Source organism: Scyliorhinus canicula, chromosome 7 (assembly GCF_902713615.1).
Source record: "Scyliorhinus canicula chromosome 7, sScyCan1.1, whole genome shotgun sequence".
NCBI classification, from domain to species: domain Eukaryota; kingdom Metazoa; phylum Chordata; class Chondrichthyes; order Carcharhiniformes; family Scyliorhinidae; genus Scyliorhinus; species Scyliorhinus canicula.
The window spans coordinates 49,714,894-49,736,650 of record NC_052152.1 but is presented as its reverse complement, the minus strand read 5'-3'; the positions used below and the strand labels follow the sequence as shown (position 1 = coordinate 49,736,650).

The 21,757-nt window shown below is 46.0% G+C and overlaps 1 protein-coding gene across 1 annotated transcript in view; it reads right to left on the bottom strand.

Annotated features, from left to right (window-relative positions):
- hao2 (hydroxyacid oxidase 2 (long chain)) overlaps positions 1-21,107 on the bottom strand; it is a 242,731-nt gene extending 221,624 nt beyond the window's left edge. The window contains exon 1 of the mRNA XM_038801985.1: positions 20,980-21,107. The gene's annotated coding sequence lies outside the window, so the exon portion shown is untranslated. The remainder of the gene's footprint in view (positions 1-20,979) is intronic.
- Between the last annotated feature and the right edge of the window lie 650 nt (positions 21,108-21,757).

The following is a 21,757-nucleotide window of genomic DNA, read 5'->3' as shown; positions in this document are numbered from 1 at the left end:
ACAGACAGTGACCCAGATAGGAATCGAACCTGGGACACTGGAGCTGTGAAGCAATTGTGCTAACCACTACGCTACCGTGCTGCCCACTCACAGGTAATCTCAGAGGTAGTGGGAATATGTGGCACACGATACAACATTACTTTGCAAAGAGATCCCTCAACAACAAGAACTTCATTTCTAATAATGTCTTTAATATAGAAAAGCACTCTGATATGCCACATGAAGGTAGAAAGTAAACTCTGGGGTTGACTTGCCAAGTTGTCTTGCAGAAGTCTCATATTCAGGGCGGGAGGAGTTTGTGGCGTGGAGCAGGGCCCAAGAAATTCATATGATGTGTAAGGAATTGTGTGAGACCTAAGATTATTGTTTTGTTGTACAGGTATATTCTAGATATTCTAGCAGCACCATCAATCTCCTTAAGGTCAGGGCTTCCCAACAGCTCTTCACCTACAGGCTGCACTATTTAAAGACAGGTGCAGTTTCTATTCCACCCATGTACTCAATTCTACCAAACAATTTTGGCCTGAAGTATAATACTACAAATGAGCAAGTTTATGGAATCACAACTATGAATTTATATTACATTTAATTTCTTCGATAAAAAGAGGAAACACATTGAGCACATTCTCCATTAGCCAACGCCGAAATCAGGAAATGCGATTGGGCGGAGAATAGCTTCCGACGGCAGGCACCGATTTGACGCCAAATCGCAATTCTCTGTCACCTCGAAAATGGTGTCAATGCGTTTCACTCAGCACGTACAGTAGACACCGTTTGTATGTCATTAGTGGGCCTGACCCGGTACTCTCCAGGGCCTCCGTGACTCTCCGCCTCCGATGGGCCGAGTTCCTGACAGCGTGATTCACTTGTGCTTTTAAAAATTGTAAAACCGGTGTTGTGGCTGCTGAGAGGGAATACAGTATGTGTCCAACTTCACCATCGCTTGCTGACAGTTGTGCCGCTGGCTAGGGGGCTTCTGCCAGGGCTGGGGGATGTAGTGGGGGTGGCAAGAAGGTGGGCTGTGCGATTGAGGTGGACGGGCACGGAGCCACATTGCCGCAGCCGCCAAGGCAGCCATGCAGCTGCACACACCGTTAACAGCTCACTTTGAACCTGGTGCCACGGGTCATATAGGTGCCCTCCCCAGGGTACCTCCCTAGATGCCTTCTGGCCCAGACAGCCCATCAGCTGTGTGGGTGCACTCCAGCACAACCAGTGTCATCTTCCTGGCTGGGATAAATGGGCGTGGGGAGTGTCATGTGTATGTGCGGCTGCAGCTTGTCAGCCTCCTGAGTGTCAATCATGGATCCAGCAAATCCCGCACCGTTTTCCATTAGAATCGATTGTGTTCCACGCGGCACTGGTGCTAGCCCCTTAACAGTAGCAGAATTGGTGCAGGTGCGGCGCCAATCTTTCTGTTGTGAAAGTCCACGGATTCTCCATTTGCGTCAACACTTAGGGTTGGATTCTCCGATTTGAAGACTAAAGTGCTGACGCCGGCGTGGGAACAGTAGCATTTTCCACCCGAACAAATGACCGAAAAGCTGCACCGATCCTCCGTCCAGTGGGGCCTAGCAGGCGTGCAGAGCAAAGCCCCTGGCTTTACCTGTGGATACGGTCAGAGAAATGCCGGGTCCGTGGCCGCGCATGTGCACGCCGGCAGCCTGCAGCTGCTGCACCGTGCAACGTGGCATCGGCCTTGCGCGGACCCTGCTTGCCAAAACTGCCCCCATTGACCAGGCTGGCCACCCCCAGCCCCGCCAAAGCCCCTCCCTGCTCGTGGAACGGATCCCACCCGACTGTGGCGGCGCTGGACTCAGTCCGCAGCCGCCCCACCGGTTTCACGAAAACAAAATGCCATCAGGAATGCGACTCATCAGATGCGCAGCATCAGGGTGGGCCTCAGGTGACATCCTGAGGCCGTCCCGACAGCGTGTGGCATAATCTGCGAGTACGTCGTTTTGATGGGGCGGGGCATCGCAAAAGCGAACGTGTTCCGGCGTAGGAGACCGGGGAATCCCACCTTAGTCTCAGAAATGGAGAATCCAGCCCGTTGTTGCCAAATTAAGGCATTCATGTCTGTTTTAAGAATGCTATAGAAAACAGACAATATCCAAAAGGTTAATCGCCCTACGCATGAACTAAACTTTAATTAGTTATTAACATGAATAGCTTCAAATATATGGCAAAAGCATTCTGCAATGAATGCATCAGCTTTGATATTTAATGAGAGTGACACAAACAGTGATGGTGAATCTTCAGCAGTAGAACAATGAAACAGTCTGTTACTGGCCAGTTAAAGATATTGTGAGGCATTTTCTGAGCCTGTTCGCTGTGGGCGCAAATCCCATTTTGGCCGCTAACTCTCGCCTGAGGGCCGTAATGGGATTTGCGCAGCCAAGAACTCAGAATTCGATGTTCCTGGGCACTCCCAGTCAACAGTCAACAACAACCCAACGAGGCTGTGAACCTGATTACCATCAATTAAAATTCATTTAAATATGCTTAAACGACTTAACGCCATTGCATCTGGAGACATCAGATGGTGGGGAAGGGGGAAGGGGGGGGGGGGCACTGAATCCCCGATGCCGGCAATGGTGCGGGCCTTTACTTACACTTTGACATTGGGGGGGCCCCTTTATCAATTCCAGTAGAGCCAGGCTTGCTGGCTCTTAGAAGCCACACCCCACTGTGCAAAACATGCCTCCTGCTTTTTTTCGACAAGGTGCCACAAGACCTGGAGACAAAACTTGGCTGTTTCTCTGGGAGAACCTGACACTGCCATTTTGGGGGAAAATCCCGCCCATTTAGCTCATGCACGGAAAATAAAAATGACTCACAACACCGAGTACATGATCAAACAGGAGGAGAAATAACAGACATCTTGGCCTAAACTTAATGATTGTACCTGGCACTTATTCAGCTAAAAAGTTGAAAATTTAGGGGAGCCTGCTCCTACAGCTGGATTGTGCAGATCTAACGCTAAGTTCAAATAATAGAAAATAATATTCTTTGATTCCATTTCTTGGACAGATTGGAAAGTACAGTCTCTAAGAATTTGAATAAGATATTCATAATATTCCGCCCCTTGGATAATTTAACCATCCGTAGTGACAGTTGTCCGGATGCTTCCACATGACAGGTTTGAACGGGGGAAACAAAATTTCAGTAGCCAACTTGTGCAGCTGATGTTCTTGCAGTGACCTGGAATGGAAGGGAAATCAATTATCCAGGAGTATTTTGTCTGCAACCTGAGAAAAACCAATAGAAGCATCATAGCAGCAGTTATTGTGCTTAATAGAAACCATTCCTGAAGTGGAACTAAGCCTTGTTATCATTTTCAGCATTCAGGCCAACAAAAATATTCGATATGTAATGCATCCGTATACCTTGCCCAAATCACCAACAGACTTATTTCTGGGGACTGTTAAGCCTGGCAAACAGTGGCAGATATTTTGAATATATGTCGGGCAAATTGTATCAATAGAGGGGGGAAAATAAATGCAGCACATTTTTTGTTTACCAATATTATTGTGTATGATACAAACTCCTTGCTGAATTTATTGTTTCCACTTTGAGGCCACCATTCCACAAATTGTTGCGCTTGTTATCAGTGTGACTGAGCTTCGGTGAGGGGACAGATGCATGAAGTTTGGAACTAGTGCGACAGCTCAGTGTCATAAACTAATGTTTTAGCATATGGAAGAGGACTGACACCAGCCATCCAATAGAAGGACATGTTGGATTCTGTCCCTGGTTCAGAGATAATACAGCTTAGAATTTCTAGTAGCACAGACATGTTTAATGTGACATGTCTGGCGCCAAATATGCTGTTAAATTATGATTTGATAATCTTGAAAGGAGTTGAGTCTCTGTGACACCTATGGCAGTGTTTGTCAAACTGTTTTTCCCGGGACCCACATTTCCCAACCAGCTGACCTTCGCAACCCACGTCGGCCAATCTTGAGGACCCAAGCGATCGACCTTCATTTGCTTACCTTTAATTCGAAAGAGGAGCCTGCTTGGCCCTCATGATCTGACTTGAATCTGGTTCAAAGGAGAGAGCAATGTGCATATCAGGTAAAAACTTCAGCCAGTTCCTTTGTGTCGTCTTCAACTTTGTGAAAATGGAAAATCCGACCTCTCAAATATAAGTTGTTGTGAAAGGCAATAGCAACAAAATGTGTGTTTCAGTCAGCACTGGATACTCCTGGGAGATGCTCCTCTGAATGCTAACAGCCTCGTTGGGCTTTCGGCGTGTTTTTAATGTGCTGCCACAGGTCAGATACATCAGTGTGGTCTTTTAATTTAGAGTCAGCTCTAAGTTAATAACTGACTCTGGGGAGTCAACCTCAAAAGAATTTTGCCCCACCATTTCTCTTTCAAAATCTGAACCTTCTCACTTGCCAGTAGGCGCCAGAATGTGGCGACTACGGGCTTTTCACAGTAACTTCATTGCTGTGTTAATGTAAGCCTACTTGTGACAATAAAAGGTTACTTATTTATTTATTTACATCCATGCATATAACACACATGGGATTTGCATCCTTATTTGCATTAGCACAATTGACAAAACCATGGGTGCGATCTACCGGCCGCGTCCCCCACCAGAACCGGGGTGAGACGTAGCCAGTAGATCCCAGGAAAGGTCTCCCACAGGATGGATCCCCAATGGCCATTCTGCCTCAGACGAGCTAATCAGATCACGTGAGATGTTGCAATCCCACCCAATGCCTCCCTAACAGTGCCATCCAAGCCAGGGTGAAACTGCTAGGGTGCCCAGATGGTATTGCCAGGATGCTCAGCTGGCAGTGCCAAGGTGCCGGGGGTGTAGAAACTATTGGATTGGGCAGGACAGTGGGCATGTCGGGAATATTGTGTAGGAAGCCATGCATCCAACTCCCAGCAGCAGGAAAACTGTCCAGCGTTTAGTGAGTAAAGGGGTCATCAGGGGAAGTTTCTCCACTAGTGTTGCAAAGGCAATTAGGCTCAATAACGAGCCATGTAAAACTAATTATCTCTGAGCCCACTGTGATTTAATGATGGCTCCGGTATTTATGTGCAGGTGTCGGCCATGACTCCCGAAGGTCGCCCAGCAAACCCAGTTTGCCACCAGCCTACCGTGTTGGGGATGGGGGATGGGTGGGGCAGGTCACTCAGTGACCTGATACAGTGTCTGATAGTGAGAACTGGCATTGTGAAGAGCAGGGCCCACTGGGAGCCACCCTCCCGACCTTGCATCTGAATCCTTCTCCCTCCTTGCCAGTAACCACGCTCCCCGTAACACCTATCCAGCCCCGTTTACCTCTCCCCTGGGATCCAGTGACGATTCCTAGTTTCCCGGTGAAAGCACCAGTGTGTAGTCAGCAGCGGCCACTGCTCCTGGTGGTACTCCCGGTAATGGAGATGTGCCAGCTTCTGATTGGTGGACAGTTCCCGAAGGCAGAACATCTGGGGATATATACCAACACCGGGCCCGTGCAATCCAAGTAAGTGTCTGCATACCTCCTTCCATACCTCCTGGAGACAAACAATGCGGGTTTCCCACTGATCTCCAATTAATGGGCTCGACCCCCATCGCCAATGCTAAATTCCATCCAGTGTGTGGGAAATCACAGCATAAACCTATATCCTGCTGTTCTTCAATCTGGTCTGTTGATACACTGGCACATAATGCCACCAGACCTTCTCTGGGATAAGTCATTTCTAGCAGTCGTGCTTTTTTTGTTTATTGCTGAGGGGCAAATCACTCATTCCTGTAGCAAATGAAAACATTTATTTTTCAATTACAGTTTTTCATGCGTATAGGAAAGCACTTCTATGCTGCAACTTCAGTTGAAAACAGTCAGTGTTGTAAGCCCTATGAACTGTCACAAGAAGTTGTTTAATGAAGGATAAGGCTGGGAGAAGGAGGGAATCCTGGATGACTTGGGATATTGAGGCCATGGTCAAAAGGAAGAAGGAGGCATATGAAATGCATAGACAGCTGGGATCAAGTGGATCCCTAGAAGAGTACAGGGTTTGTCGGAGTAGAGTTAAGGGAGAAATCAGGAGGGCAAAAGGGGGACATGAGATTGTCTTGACAGATAAGACAAAGGAAAATCCAAAGAGCTTTTACATTAAGGGTAAAAGGGTGACCAGGGAGAGGGTGGGGCCTCTTAAGGATAAACAAGGTCATCTACGTGCAGATCCACAAGGGATGGGGGATGTCCTAAATGAATATTTATCATCAGTATGTACTGTTGAGAAAGGCACGAATGTTAGGGAAATTGGGGAAATAAAAAGTGATGTCTTGAGGAGTGTACATATTCCAGAGGAGGTGTTGGAGGTATTAAAGCACATCAAGATAGATAAATCCTTGGGACCTGATGAAATGTATCCCAGGACTTTGTGGGAGGCTAGGGAGGAAATTGCCCGCCTCCTAGCTGAGATATTTCAATCATCAACAATGACAGGAGAGGTGCCTGAAGATTGGAGGGGAGAAAATGTTGTGCCCTTGTTTAAGAAGGGCTATAGGGATTAGCCTGGGAACTACAGACCGGTTAGCTTAACTACTGTAGTGGGTAAATTGTTAAAAGTTATTCTGAGGGACAGGATCTGCAGGTATTTAGACAGGCAAGGGATAATTAGGGTAATTCAGCATGGCTTTGTAAAGGGAAAGTCATGTCTCACCAATTTGATTGAGTTTTTTGAAGGCGTACCAAGAAGGTAGATGAGGGCAGTGTCATCGACATTGTCCACATGGACTTTAGCAAGGTAGGGAGTTGGAGAGAGTTATAGAACAAAGAGATCTAGAGGTACACGGGCAGCATGGTAGCACAGTGATTAGCACAGTCACTTCTCAACTCCAGGGTCCCAGGTTTGGGTTCCCGGCTTGTGTCATTGTCTGTGCAGAGTCTGCTCGTTCTCCCCAGGTTTCCTCTGGGTGCTCTGGTTTCCTCACACAGTCCAAAGATGTGCAGGTTAGGTGGATTGGCCTTGCTAAACTACCCTTAGTGTCCAAAAAAGGTTGGGTGGGGTTATTGGGTTATGGGAATAGGGTGGTGGTGTGCGTTTAGGTAGGGTGCCCTTTCCAAGGGCCAGTGCAGATTCAATGGGCCGAATGGCCTCCTCCTGCACTGTAAATTCTATGATTCCATGATTCTACAGGTTCATAGCTCCTTGAAGGTGGAGTTGCAGGTCAACAGGGTGGTAAAGAAGGCATTTAGTATGCTTGGTTTTATTGGTCAGAATATTGAATATAGCAGTTGGGACGTCTTGCTGAAGTTCTACAAGACATTGGTAAGACCACACATGAAATATTGTGTTCAGTTCTGGTCACCCTATTATAGGAAGGATATTATTAAACTAGAAAGAGTGCAGAAGAGTTTTACGAGGATGCTACCAGGACTTGATGGTCTGAGCTATAAGGAGAGACTGGATAGGCTGGGACTTTTTTCCCTGGAGTGTAGGAGGCTTAGGGGTGATCTTACAGAGGTCTATAAAATAACGGGGAGCATAGATAAGGTAGATAGTGGACATTTTTTCCCAAAGGTAGAGGAGTCTAGAACTAGAGGGCATAGGTTTAAGGTGAGAGGGGAGAGATACAAAAGAGACCAGAGGGTGGTGAGCATCTGGAATGAGCTGCCAGAGGCAGTGGTAGAGGCGGGTACAATTTCTTCCCTTAAAAACCAGTTAGACAGTTACATGGGCAGGGTGGGTATAGAGGGATATGGGCCAAAAGCGGGCAAGTGAGGTTAGGTTAGCGATAGAAACTGGGCACCATAGACAAGCTGGGCTGAAGGGCCTGTTTCCATGCTGTAAACATCTCTGACTCTATAAACTTTCAATCTGATTATTTTCGGAACAGATAAGACCTTAATGATTTGAAATGGGATTTATTATAATATGAAACTTCATAATTTATTTTACACAGGTTATCAGATTTTCTTTCAATTTAGAATTGCAGATTTTGTAAATGGGAACATTATCAGATTATTGATGCATATTGACCAGAAGGGATAATAATTAATTGGAAAGAGAATGAGATAGTCAAAGTTTTCTTCTAAGTTTTAATTAACAGGATGTGTGCATTCCCGGTAAGGTCAGCATTAATTTTGTCCAACCCTAATTGTCCTTGACAAAGTGGTGAGGAGCCATTTTTTTGAACTGAAGCAGCATGTGCGCTGACACTACTCCCACAGTGCTGTTAGGGAGCGAGATCCAGGATTTTGACCCAGCAATGATGAAGGAAATCCAGGATTTTGACCCAGCAATGATGAAGGAACAATGATATATTTCCGAGCCAGAAAGGTTGTGTGACTTAGAGGGAAATTGCAGGTGATGCTGTTCCCCATCACCTTGTTCTTCTAGGTGGTACAGTTTGTGGACTTGGAAGACTCTTCGTAAGTTGCTGCTGTGCATCTTGTAGATGATACACGCAGCATGAAATCTATAGAATCCCTACAGTGCAGAAGGACGCCATTTGGCCCATTGAGTCTGCATTGACCCGCCGAAAGAGCACCCCACCTTGGCCCACTCCCCGCCCTACCCCATAACCCTGTGCTCTGATCATGACCAGAATTGAATCGCTGGGCAACAGTGCTAATCACTTGCCTCCATGCTGTGGCTACAAAAGAGAGAGTGTATGTTTAAGGTGATGGATTGGGTGTGGATCATGCAGAAGCTTGCTCCTGGTTGCTGTTGAGCTACTATAGTATTACCGGGGCTGCACTCAAGCAGGCAAGTGGAGAGCATTCTACCACAGACCGGGGCCGAAATTCTCCGACCCCCCGCAGGGTCGGAGAATCGCCCGGGACCGGCGAAAATCCCGCCCCCGCCGTGGCTGGAATTCTCCGCCACCCGGGAATTGGCGGGGGCAGGAATCACGCCCCGCCGATCGGCGTGCCCCCCGCGGCGATTCCCCGGCCCGCGATGGGTCGAAGTCCCGTTGCTGAGAGGCCTCTCCTGCCGCCGTGGTTTCAACCACCTCTGGTGGCGACGGGATTGGCGGCGCGAGCGGGCCCCCGGGGTCCTGGGCAGGGCGCGGGGCGATCATACCACGGGGGGTGCCCCCACGGTGGCCAGGCCCGCGATCAGGGCCTACCGATTGGCGGGCGGGCCAGTGCCGTGGGGGCACTCTTTTTTTCTTCCACTGCAGTCACGCCCTCCACCATGGCGGAGGCGGAAGAGAATCCCCCTACCGCGCTGACGTCACCACCGGCACATGCGCAAACCGGCGAAGGCCTTTCGGCCAGCCCCGATGCCGGCCGGCAGCCGTCAAAGGCCGTTGGTGCCCGTTTTGGCATCAGTCGGCGGAGCAGGAGCCACTCCGGCGCGGCCTAGCCCCTCAATGTGAGGGCTTGGCCCCTAAAGGTGCGGAGAATTCTGCACCTTCGGGGAGGCCCAACGCCAGAGTGGTTGGCGCCACTCCGCTACGCTGGGATCCCCAGCCCGCCGGGTAGGGGAGAATCCCGCCACTTATGTGCACTTGAATGGTGGAAAATCTTGGAAGTCAGGAGATGAGTCATTTGTAACAGAATTCCTCTGACCTGCTCTTGTAGCCATATAATATATATATGGCTGATCCAGTTGTTTCTGGTCAATGAATGTCCCTCAGTATATTGAAGGTGGATATTCAGTGATGCTAATGCTATTGAATGTCAAGGTGAGGTGGTTAGATGCATTTTGTGTGGTACCAGTGTTACTTGCCACATATCTGCCCAAACCGAAATGTTGAGCATGCAGGCACAGACTGTTTCAGTCTCGAACATTGTGCAATCATCTGTGAATATTCCCATATTATGATGAAGTGGTTGAAGGTCCTTGGATCTAGGTCATTACTATAAGGAACCACAGAAGCGATGGCCTGGGACTGAAATGATTGGCCTTCAACAACCACAGCCATCTTCCTTTGTACGAAGCATGATTCACACAGCAGAAGGTCTTGCCCCTGATTCCCATTAACTCTGACTTGCTTAGGGCTCCTTGATGTCACACACAGTCAAATGCTGCCTTGATGTCAACCGGTCATTGTCGTGTTAGGTACACTGGTATAACACTGGCTGCAACTGGATCCAGACCTTGAAGTTAGTTCAATCAAGTTTATTGAACTAAAAGCACAGTTAGCACAGTTCTCTGTGAGTTCGACTCTCTGCTAACTTAAGTGTGGTTACTCTGTCTGACTGAACCAGACTAGCTCTTAGCCACGTGGTGGAGGTGTGAGATTGTAACAACACCTTTGCCTGACTCTCTAAATGTTCATCAATGGAAAGAGGTGGAGTGTCAGTGCCTCGTGTCTTTAATAGTCCGATCCCACCCCTGAGTGTCCTGCCTGCTTATTGGTCATGACCCGTTCTCTGTGTTCATTAGCTGCTTGTCTGTGCCTGCCTGTATATCATTATGTGTGCGTCTGCATATCATGACAGTCATCTGTCAGAAAGTGGATGAACCTCTAATTCTAGCACCTGCCATTGCCTGGAGAAGATTGGGATGCTACAAACTTGTGCAAGAGGCAGAGAGGGAATTGGTAGCACATTACTAAAAATTGTTATTTAAAGTCATGGGAAGCTCTGAAATATTCAATATACAAACCATTTGCACGGTTTATAATCATACCTGTGGTGATTTGAGACAATACTGTGCAGACTTCTAGTAAAGCAGAAGAAGGGTTTATTGATTACATGCAAAGCTAAACTATAGAGTCACTAAACAGGTCTTCTTCACTCTCTATCTCCGGGTCCGTTCTGCCTGGGCCTCCGCTCTCAGGGACCCACACATTTTTCCCATTTGTTGCGGTTCATGCGCTCCCACGCTATAGGCCGCGCGACCACAGTATCCTACCAGCTTTTCCCTTGCTTCAATGTTTCTTACTGTAATTGGGAGGGAGAGACTGTACAGGGCTATTGTTACTCTAAGAGATGTGACTAACACAACCAATGATTTCTTCCCTTGTGAATGGAATGCATCCCTCATGCACAGTGATCGGTTGAGAATTGACTGATTTGAACTTTTGATGACCTTCGGATTGGGAAGCAATATGCCTTTGAGGTGCCATGCACCAGGCTTCGTCATAAAATGATTCTAATGCACAATCTGTCATGAGCTTTGTGATTAGTCTGTAAAACAAAACATTAGTTCAACTGATTCATCATATTTACAGTCCAGGCGGGGTAATTGTAACTGTTATTGGTTCGCACGACTAAAGAGACATCTTATTACTTGTTGAATTTCAAAATGTTGGCTATTCTTAAACGTGCGAGTGCAAAATTCCTGGATTGAAAGTTGGAAAACGATAGCTGTGCCAAGATCCTCCTGCTTTCTATCCTATTTAAAATTCATTATCAATTCCATCATTTTGAGGGTAGGCACCCTTTCAACATCACAGCTGTGCAAATAATGAGCTTAGGATGTGATGACATCGCCTATGCAAAACTTCATCCCTTTTGGCTTCTCATGAACTGTACTAAATCAAGTGCATACCAATACTGTATCCGGCAGGTGCAATTGTCCAGAAAAACTGGGTAAGGAGGGCTTGGTTTGTTAGAATTAAATTGCTAATGTTCGAAGTGACCTGATAGATTAACAAAAATTCCTTTGGATTGATTAGATTCTTTTTAATTATTTAGTTCTGAGACTTTCATCTGCAATTGTCCTGACATGGGGACGAACAAAGCAGTATTTATCTGAAAATTGCAATACGGGCTTCCCATTGAAAATCCTAGTGACTGGATTTACGTTTTGACGGGAGAATAGTGGCAGTAAGCTGTAAGGAAAGTGAGACTTACCAGGCAGCACACAAAATAAAAAGCAGCCTGATCAACCCAGAAATATTCACCCAGCAGGAAATCATAGAATCCCTACAGTGCAGGAGGAGTCCATTTGGCCCATCGAGTCTGCACTGAGCCAAATATCAGCCAAACTGGTCATTCCGAGGTCTCTCTCATGAGTTTTATCTTAGTACAGAGCCTTGCAACACCAGGTTAAAGTCGAAGTCCAACAGGTTTGTTTCGAATCACTAGCTTTCGGAACACAGTTCCTTCCTCAGGTGAATGAGGCTAGTGATTCAAAACAAACCTGTTGGACTTTAACCTGGTGTTGTAAGACTTCTTACTGTGCTCACCCCAGTCCAACGGCGGTATCTCCACATCATGAGTTTTATCTTGAGTAGCAACACTTCAGTGACAAAACGTTGGAAGGGCTCCAGCAAGGTCCACTGCTGTTGCAAGCTCTTCAGACGAGACCAATGGCACAGAGAGTTTTCATGTGAAAGTTCTCTTTCACTGTGACCTTGCGCGAATACGCTCTAATTAGGATACTCTGGCTATTCTACTGTTCACTAAATATTAACAAGAGAATTGATCTTATAGATGCATTGAGAACCTTAATTACTTGCATTGTCCTGCACACTTAAGAACCTGGCAGCCATTGACCTTTCTAGATGGGCCACTTTGACATGAAATCTATCACCCAATGCCTCCACATTGAATTAGCTGATTTGCCTTGTATGGAATCTGTACAATGCAGAAGGAGGCCATTCGGCTAGTCGGGTCTACACCAACCCTCTGAAAGAGCACCCTACCTAAGTCCACTCCCCCACCCTATCCCCATAAACCTGTAAACCCACCTAGCCTTTGGACACTAAGGGGCAAACTAGCACAGCCAATCCACCTAACCTGCACATCTTTGGACTGTGGGAGGAAACCGGGGCACCCGGAGGAAACCCATGTGGACATGGGGAGAACGTGCAAACTCTGCACAGTCACCCAATCTGGGTCCCAGACGTTGTCATAGAATTTATAGTGCAGAAGGAGGCCATTCAGCCCATCGAGTCTGCACTGGCTCTTAGAAAGAGCACCCTACCCAAGGTCAACACCTCCACCCTATCCTCGTAACCCCACCCAATACTAAGGGCAATTTTGGACACTTAAGGGCAAATTATCATGGCCAATCCACCTAACCTGCACATCTTTGGACTGTGGGAGGAAACCGGAGCACCCGGAGGAAACCCACGCACACATGGGGAGGATGTGCAGACTCCGCACAGACAGTGACCCAAGTCAGAATCTAACCTGGGACCCTGGAGCTGTGAAGCAATTGTGCTATCCACAATGCTACCGTGAGGCAGCAGTGCTGACCACTGTGCCACCACGCCACTTGTTCTCTCATGATACAGGGGAGGATGTTCCTGTGTGCTTTAAATGTGGATCAAGGGGACCACTCCTTTAATGACTGTCTGGGAAGGCCTGGTTTTCCTGAGTGAACCAGTGTCAGCTCCATCAAGGCAAATAAAACCCTGCAGCGGAGGTCTCAACAATATGCAATTATGAGGCCTCAAGCCACTTTCAGGCATGGCTGCAGCAGACTGATTTTTGTGTCCTTTACCAATCTGGCGGGCAGCTTATTTGCCACTCATAGTGAGCATGAACTTTCTGCCTGCCACATTCTAGGCCTAGGAGGCCCTTTAAAGGGCAGCACGGTGGCCTAGTGGTTAGCACAACCGCCTCACGGCGCTGAGGTCCCAGGTTCGATCCCGGCTCTGGGTCACTGTCTGTGTGGAGTTTGCACATTCTCCCCGTGTCTGCGTGGGTTTCGCCCCCACAGCCCAAAAATGTGCAGAGTAGGTGGATTGGCCACGCTAAATTGCCCCTTAATTGGAAAAAATAATTGGGTAATCTAAATTTATATAAAAAAAATAGGAGGCCCTTTAGATCATGAAAAATGGATACTGTACAGTTGAATTACTTGGGCCCACACCGCAAGAGCTAGCAAGTTTTATTGACATGTCTATTAGTGAACCACTGAACCAGGAAGAAGTTAATGTCACAGCCTTTTCCCCAGTTGGACACACAAAGGAACACATGCACAGTGAATCCGGATTTTAAACATGCGTTTGTGAGCTTCATGCCTGAAGCCAAAATGCTGCGGGTCTGTCTTTGCGTACAGATTATGTTTTTAAAAAAAAACTATTGTGTCAGCCCATTAAAGAAACTGGAGAAGTAGTTTATTATTTTCTTCGATTTTTTTTGAGGTGCATTTGTGACATTTTCTGTCTGTTATTAAAATAAACCCAACTTAATCTGTGCCTGGCCTCGTTGCATAAGTCCACCATTTAAATATTTGCGGAATGCAGACAAGGGCAGCATATCCAAATCGGGAAGGTACGATATTTGCTTTTTTTGGGTTACACTCTCACAAATTTAGACAGTGTGCTGTACAGGCATACCGCTGAATGTGAGACTCTTGGGCAATTCCAGGAGTAGCTGGTGTCCATGCCCCAAACAATAATATCTATATCAATATCTATAGCAGACAAAAAATTTGTAGCAGATTCTACAAACTCTTTCCACTGGAAGAAAAATGTGAGATAACTGTTTCTCTTTATTTTTTGCTGAATCAAAGTCATGGAGATTTAGCTGTCTACAATTTAAACACCGAGAGGTTATTACTCCTCCTTAGATTAAACAAACCATCAATCTCTATGGAGACTAGTCTATTTATTTTTCTATGTATGAAGCACTAACCTTGAACATTATAAATCGCTCATCGCCCTCACAAAGTCACATCCATTATTTTCTGAACCAAAACACTTGAGGAATGGAGGGTTGCAATGACAAGATTTATTGGAAATATTAATAATATATCCAAACTATTGTATGAGCGGCTGATCTGTCACGGTAGGACAATTAATTTGTTTTGGAACCAGGCTAGACACAAAAGAGGAGTCTACTGCTTTTTATCTCACCTGTTTCTTTACATCTTTTGTTAAGATTTTCACACAAAGAAAAATATACCCGTTAAATTGGTATTTTTGTTACTTATTGTGTGTTTACTGTTAAGTTAGATTTCATTACAGTAAAGGGAAATGTTTCCTCAGTTAGGTAGTTTATTCTCATTTCAGCTTGGTATTGCTCTTTTTATTCAATAATGAGGGAATGAATATCTGCATGAGAGCATTGTGTGTTCTTCATCTGTAACCCGAAGGGGACAATAATTCAAATAATTTTTTTGTCTCTTTCTACCATATTTAGGAAGAATAGATTCATAATTTTATCACCTCGAGAAGCCATCCCCAAACATCTGAGAAATCCTGAGGTAGGGTGGTCTTTCGGAGGATCTGTGCAGACTCAATGGACCGAATGGCCTCCTGCACTGTAGTGATTCAAAGAGATCTGGGCGTGCAGGTCCACAGGTCCTTGAAGGGGGCAACACAAGTGGACAAGGTAGTCAAGAAAGCATACGGAATGCTTGCCTTCATTGGACAAGGCATCACGTATAAAGTCTGGCAAGTCATGCTACAGTTGTATAGAACCTTAGTAGGGCTGCACTTGGAATATTGCGCGCAATTCTGGTCACCACACTACCAGAAGGATGTGGAGGCTTTGGAGAGGGTGGAGAGGAGGTTTGCCAGGATTTGCCTGGTCTGGAGGGTATTAGCTATGCGGAGAGGTTGAATAGACTCGGACTATTTTCATTGGAAGGACAGAGGTTGAGTGGTGACCAGATAGAGGTCTACAAGATTATGAGGGGCATGGATAGAGTGGATGGGCAGGTACTCTTTCCGAGGGTGGAGGTATCAGTCACCAGGGGGCATAGGTTTATGGTCCGTGGGCAAAGTTTCGAGGAGATGTGCGAGGCAGGTTTTTTTATGCGGAGGGTGGTGAGAGCCTGGAACGCGTTGTATGGGGAAGTTGTGGAAGCTGATGCATGAACGGCGTTCAAAAGGCATCTTGACAAACACATGGATAGGGTGGGTATAGAGGGATGGGATATGGCACAAGAAAGTGCTGAGGGTTTTGGCAAAGGGTGGTATCATGACCAGTACAGGCTTGGAGGGCCTAAAGGCCTGTATTGTTCTTTGTTTTTGTTCTTTGACTCCATAAAGTTTCTAATCTTCAAAACCTCCTGAGAAATTATGGGAGGAGTAAATGCTTCTTTATGCTGCCCCTGTTACATACAGAAATCATTTCAGGGGCATGTCCAGTGGCTTTCTTGAATTCTGAATTCTGTCCAGACTTCCAGGTGTATGTCATGTTCTGAGCCTTAAGAGTCCCAGCTAAAAACAATAGCAATGGTGCCTATGGAGTACACCAAGCTGTTGGCAATGGTGCCTATAAGAGTACGCCCAGCTGTTGGCAATGGTGCCTATTGGATTACACCAAGCTGTTAGCAATGGTACCTAATAGGAGTGCAACAATCTGTTGGCAATGGTGCCTATAGGAATGCACCAAGCTGTTGTCAATGGTGACGAAAGGAGTACACAAGGCTGTTGGCAATGGTGTCTATAGGTGTACACCAAGCTGTTTCAAAAAGTACTCCACTTAGTGGTAACATTGGTGGAGGAGAAGGCAAGAATCATCCTCTGCAGTGGATCTCAAAGCAAAGGCAAAGGTAAAGGCCTATGGCGAATTATGGTTCTCGAAGGAGTACACACATCTTGTTCTCAAAAAGGTGGAAAGGCTACTATGATTGAAAATGATTCCAAGTCCATTGCAGAAATGCAAAGATATCAAATTAATGGTACAGTAATTCAGTGATCCGCTTTTTTCCAAATCCACAGTGACATTTGAACAAGCTATTACTTCCTACTCTAGACGATTCACATGAATAATAAAGCTTGTCCCGGACATATGCTCCACAAAATCATAAAAGAGAGATTTATGTCAGCCTCAATAGGAAAATAGATTGTAAAACTTTCCCCACTCTGCCCTCTCAAACATTTAGCCTGAGGGAAATGTTACCTCTTTGTGATCAGAGGGCTGTCGGGGCATGTGGGGGGAAGCTGACGGGCACTTAAAATATAGCAGCTCCATTTGAACCCATTTGGCAATTGATGAGGCTCTCGCAAGGACTTCAGTGGGAATATTATTATTAAACGCAAATCTAGTCCCCATGTTATTCAAGTGCACCAACGCTATTTTAAAGAGCTCCAAGTCTGGAGCCCACCCCATCTATCCCACCAAGTAAATTTACCAGGAAGCCACCAAGATAGATTAATAAACTTAATCGACTTAGTGCAGTCAGGAGGACACGATGCCAGGCTCCTGTTCCCCATGGCGTCTGAGATTGTGTCCTCTGCTTCTAGTTTTTCCTACAAGTGGAAACATCCTCTCCGCATCCACTCTATCCTGTCTTCTGCCTCCCTCCCTTCTGAAATAGTGGTGTTACATTAGCCACTTTCCAGTCCTCTGGGACCCTTCCTGCCTCCAGTGATTCCTGAAAGATCATCACCAATGCCTTCACAATCTCCGTGGTTTATCTTTTAGAACCCTGGGGTGTAGTTCATCCGGTCCAGGTGATTTATCCACCTTCAGACCTTACAGTTTCCCCAGAACTTTCTCCTTCGTAATGGTCACTGTACTAACCTCTGCCCCCTGGTTCTCCTCGAGCTCTGGCATCCCACTGGTGTCTTCCACCGCGAAGACTGATGCAAAGCAACTATTCAGTTTGTCTGCCATTTCTTTGTTTCCTATTATCACTTCTCCAGCCACATTTTCCAGTGGTCCAATGTCTATTTTTGCCTCTCTCTTACCTTTTATATATTGAAAAAAATTCTTCCCACCTTCCTTTATATTACTAGCTAGCTTGCACTCATACTTCATCTTCTCCCCCCGTATTGCATTTTTAGTTGTCCTCTGCTCGCTTTTAATGGCTTCCCAATCCTCTGGCTTCCCACTAATCCTCGCCATTTTGTATGCTTTCTCTTTAGCTTTTATGCTGACCTTGACTTTCCTCGTCAGCTATTTGTCCTCCCCTTAGTTTGTTTCCTCCTCCTTGCAATGAGTTTCTGTTGTGTCTCCCAAATAACCCCCAGAAACTCCTGCTATTGCTGTTCCATTGTCTTCCCTGCTAGGCTCCTTCTCCAATCAACTCTGGCCAGCTTCCCTCATGTCTTTGTAGTTACCCTTATTTAATTGTAATACTGTGGCATCTGATTGCAGCTTCTCTCTCTCAAACTGCAGGGTCTATCAGATTATGGTCACTGCTCCTGAAGGGTTCCTTCACCTTAAGTTCCCTAATGAAGTCTGCTTCATTACACTTCACCAAATCCAGAATTGCCTGTTCCCTAGTAGGTTCTGTCACAAGCTGCAAAAAACCATCTCTTAGACATTCCACAAATTCCTTTTCTTGGGATCCAGTACCAACCTGATTTTCCCAGTCCACCTGGTTCCCCATGATTATTGTAATATTGCCTTTTTTACATGCCTTTTCTATCTCCTGATTCATCTTCTGCCCCACATCCTGACTACCGCTAGGGGGCCTGTACATAACTCCCATCAGGGTCTTTTTACCTTTGCGATTCCTCAACTCTACCCCAGAGATTCTATGCCTTCTGATCCCATATCACTCCTTGCCATCGATTTAACTTAATTCCTTCCTAACAATGCAATCCCACCCCTTTGCCCTTCTGACTGTCCTTTCAATAGGGCACATATCCTTAGATATTTAGATCCCAGCCCTTGCAGCTACGTCTCTGTGATGCCCACAACATCGCACCAGCCAATTGCAGCGCAACAATCTCATTTACCTTGTTCTGTATACTGCGCGCATTTAGGTACAACATCCTTAATCCTTCATTGACCACCTCCCTTTTCACACTTGTCACCTTTTTTTGCTCTGCCTGAGGGTGATGTTGTTCTTTTATTTTGGTTCTCTATTTCCCATTTAGTTATTACACCTTATAACGGGCAGCACGGTAGCATGGTGGTTAGCATAAATGCTTCACAGCTCCAGGGTCCCAGGTTCGATTCCCGGCTGGGTCACTGTCTGTGCGGAGTCTGCATGTCCTCCCCGTGTGTGCGTGGGTTTCCTCCGGGTGCTCCGGTTTCCTCCCACAGTCCAAAGGTGTGCGGGTTAGGTGGATTGGCCATGATAAATTGCCCGTAGTGTCCTAAAAAGTAAGGTTAAGGTGGGGGGTTGTTGGGTTACGGGTATAGGGTGGATACGTGGGTTTGAGTAGGGTGATCATTGCTCGGCACAACATCGAGGGCCGAAGGGCCTGTTCTGTGCTGTACTGTTCTATGTTCTATGTTCTATGTTCTAAACTAACATTCTGGTTCCCAGCCCCCTGCCATACTGGTTTAAATCCTCCTGACTGAATCTAGCAAACCTCCCAGCCAGGATATTGGTGCCCCTCCAGTTTCAATGCAACCTGTACTTCTTGTACAGGTCCCACCTGCCCTGGAAGAGATCCCAATTGTCCAAAAATCTGAAACACTTCCTCCTACACCACCAGTTTAGCCACATGTTTAGCTGCTCTATCCTCCTATTTCTAGTCTCACTGGCACGTGATCCTGAGATTACAACCCTAGAGCTCCTGCTTTTTAGCTTACTGCCTAACTCCCTGAACTCCTTCTGCAGGATCTCATCACTCTTCTTGCCTAAGTCGTTAGTACCTACGTGTACTACAACCTCTGGCTGTTCACCCTACCCTTCAGGATGTCCTGTGTTCGTTCAGGGACATCCTTGACCCTCGCACCAGGGGGTATGCACCGTGTACCTGGTGGGTGGTGTTCTCACGTGTGATGGTAGTGTCCATTTTGATGATCCGGTATATCATGCAGAGGTTGTCACGGCAGTGTTGTGTGGTGTTGTGGTCACTCTTCTCCTGAAGGCCAACCTGGTGTTGTGAGACTTCTTACTGTGCCCATCCCAATCCAGCACCGGCATCTCCACATCATGGCTAATCAAAATAGATCAGAGTCCATTTTGGGTGGGATTAGTGGGGCCATTCCTGGCACTTGCAGCAGTGGGAATGACCCTGCTATCTAATGCCACGCTGTCTTGTTTTCACTCCGCAGTGGCTAATGGCCCCCGAGGCCGCACATAGCATCATTTCCTGCACTGAGGAGCTCCAATGAGTGGAGCTACTCAGTGCAGGAAGAGAGGGGACCAGGACTGAACAGTGCCCAGCTGGGGTCTCTTCAGTGAGGCCAATAGATGCTGGGTGGCTAATCGATCCAAAAATTAAATTCTTAAATTGATTCTTAAACTCACTTAGCAGTGCAAGACTGGGTCCCGCCCATTGTGGGTTAACTGCAGCACGAGGTGGAGAACTTTGCCCGATGCATCTACCTTGGGAGCAAATGAGTGACCTCACATTTCACCGTCTTGAATTTAATCTCTGACAGTTTTGCCCATTCATCTAATCTATCAATGTTCCTTTACAACTTTCTGTTCCGGTCTGCACTGCTTACATGCCATGTTACTTATCGTCTTGAGCAAACTTGAATATACGGCACCCTATTTCTTAATTGCATGGCCACTTTGAGCCTCTGAATAAGATTGTACCGAGTTCAAGTCCATTTTGCTAATATTTTTCCCATGGTTACTTATCGAAGCTTTTTCATCACAGTGGGAACTTTTTATGAAATATACAACTTAGAATGAATCACGCAATGAGGGCTTAAACCTGAATTTGTTTATGACTGTTTGATGTAGTCTACAAGTTAGATTTCCATAATATATATGAAACACTTTATTGAAAAATAATCCCAGTTCTTAAAAATATCCTAACATAGTCAAATACCTGAAATAAAAATGTAAACTGTTGCAATTTATGTTGGGAAGAATTTCTATCAGTAAACATTCTATAAATTCAGCTATCAAGAGTTATAAAATGAGAGAGAAACTTTGCATAGAAAGCTCCATTCAAATCACTTTACTCAGAATGCATGCCAAAATAAAAACATAATAGAGGCTGTCAGCTCTAAATAGATAATTATGCATTGGTCTGGCCGCAGAAATAAAACCTAGAAAATGAGCAACAAGAGAAGTTAATTCTATGAAAGGGTATTTCTCACTGGAGCTCAGCTCCATTGAGTTGTCAACCTTTTCAGGGGAATGTTAATCTACCTTTGGGAGAAATGGGCTGTTCGCCCATACCATCATTGTACTGACTACATGCTAAACTGCTCTTTTGTACAGTGGGATTGCTGGGCATAGCTTAAATATCAAGCTGAAAGAAAGGGTCCAAGTCCAGCTCCCAAACCACAAACTCACCAAGAAGCTGGCCCGGGGTGCGGATGGTAGACCCATGAATTGTGGGAAAAGGTCCTGGTATTCCCACTTCCTCCAACGATCAGGCTTTAATTAATCTCCAGCGCTCTGTGGATGGGCTCCAGTACTGAAAGACTGGAGAAGGGAAATGGAAAACAGATGTAAGTGAGAGGTGTCTTTAGGGTTTTATGATTTTTTTTTCACAGTTGAAAGCTCATCATTAGTTTTGCAGCTGCTCTGTCATCCTGCCTTTCATTCATCAGCTCGCAGGGGCTTCAGATCTCATTAAAACACCAAATGGCCAGTCAGCAGCTGCTGTTGTGCATCTGGCATTCACAGATATCTCTGTAGGTACAACCTAACTCAATCCTACCTGTTTTGTACTAATTAGACTTGCAGCAGCTGCTCATAGTCCCAAATAAATTAAGGTTGCATCGTTGCTTCGTTGCATCCACAGTACGGAATATGTGCAATGCAAGAGGATCTTCAGTACATTGTCGTGTATATTTTTTCACTTGGTTTTGAGAGACAAAGAGAATGAATGGCAGATTAAAAATTCAGTTTACTACCACACGATGCATCACGGCGATAATGAGAGAGTATAGACTGAATGTCGCCCTTTAAAAGGAGCATGCTGCGAGTATGTTTGACTCCGTTTCTCATGATCCTTGTAAGCATTGATTTTACTGAAATAGCACCACCCTGTGGTATTTTGTTCCCTGTCTAATTCAACACAAATAAATAAAGCCTCTGGAGAAATATCTCACTGAGGTTTTCTTGT